At 38.1% G+C, this 1403-nt stretch overlaps 1 long non-coding RNA gene across 1 annotated transcript; it reads right to left on the reverse strand.

Annotated features, from left to right (window-relative positions):
• Nucleotides 1-330: 330 nt before the first annotated feature.
• On the reverse strand, nt 331-1390 carry LOC147819641 (uncharacterized). The gene is made up of 2 exons (XR_015436744.1): nt 1254-1390; nt 331-626 (listed from the first exon to the last, which is right to left on the reverse strand). It is a non-coding gene; the product is annotated as an uncharacterized LOC147819641 (long non-coding RNA).
• Nucleotides 1391-1403: the final 13 nt, after the last annotated feature.

Consider the following 1403-nt stretch of genomic DNA (forward strand, 5'->3'; position numbering starts at 1 on the left):
ACTATATTTGTTTTTTTGGACAAATTATGCCTCTAGTGTGGAAACAATTAGTTGATTAATCCATTAGCTGATTGGCAGAAAACGAAACACTAACTATGTGGAGATATCCACATAGTTAGACTGAGTGTCTTTGGCTTCGGGACTGTTGGGCAGACAAAAGTTATTATATAAAATGTCACCTTGTTTGTCAGTATTTTCTAAGTATTTGCTAAATTTTTAATCAATTGATAAAATAAAAACATCAACATGACTCGATCATGAAAATCTGTAGTTGCAGCACTGTATTCCTTATCGGTGTCATCAATCAGACGTCACACACACTGAGCCCAGTTTCCTTTACACTGAACATGTATTTATTGGTGAGAGGTTTACAGGTGCACAGATGTACATTATCACAGGTCAGCTGGAAACAAGCAGAAAACTGAGCTCTCATCTCAGCAGCCGAGGAACGACGCAGCAGAGAGCTGGAGGGGGACTGGGTTGACTGGCCGGCGTCTTCATCTGGACCGGACTGATCCTCTCTTCTTCTTCTTCTACTTCTTCTTGTAGTCCTCCAGGTGAGCCAGTATCCAGCCGGAGGGGCCCAGGATGGTCATCATCAGGACTGTCATGGCTATTGCTTGCTCCTGCGGGACACAAAGACACAAAGAGATGGTTGAACTTATGTTACTAGACTTCATATGAGACTAATAATGATAATAATAATAAATAATTATAGAATGTTAAATATAGTGTACACACATTAGTCCCAGAACACCAAAGAAGGAGACAAATGGTTTCATCCTTTCCGTCATATTTAGACCAGTTAATGATGAACAGCAGGTCAGACATGTGACAAACATTCCTCCTCTATACTTTTTTAAAATCTGTTTATTGCTTTTTTAAATGATAAGCATACAAAAACACATACAACCCCACCACACCCACTTACAAAGTAAGTAGATAAGTAAATACACACATTCCACGTTTTGGTGAGAAACACTGAATGTTAACGTTGTTTACAAGAAGACTTTACAGGGTGCCTTTAAAACAGAAACTGTATGTAGATCATTGGTTTACATGTTGTTACATCCTGCTGCAGGCTACATATGTTTCATTTTTCTAATTTGTTTGTTTATGCGAAACATGTTAGTCATAAATATCCCAAATCAGTCTGTATATAAGTCAATAACAGTACACTGTAAGGTGACTGTAAGACTTCCTGCTGTAGAACAGAAAGTATCTAATGAAAGAACAACAAAGAGCTTTTTAACCAAAGAAGGCGGCATCTTTTCACCCAAATGAGCAGAGGTGAACAAATCAATGCTGGTATCAAGCAAGATAAATTATCTGTAGCAACAACAACACTCTTTATTACACAGCTTCACAAAGTACAAACATTCTGTGAGCCTGCTGAGCTAAAT

The sequence above is a fragment of the Seriola lalandi genome, unplaced genomic scaffold (genome assembly GCF_002814215.2).
Source record: "Seriola lalandi dorsalis isolate HSWRI2012SDOR001 ecotype SW California unplaced genomic scaffold, Sedor1 jcf7180002051265, whole genome shotgun sequence".
NCBI classification, from domain to species: domain Eukaryota; kingdom Metazoa; phylum Chordata; class Actinopteri; order Carangiformes; family Carangidae; genus Seriola; species Seriola lalandi.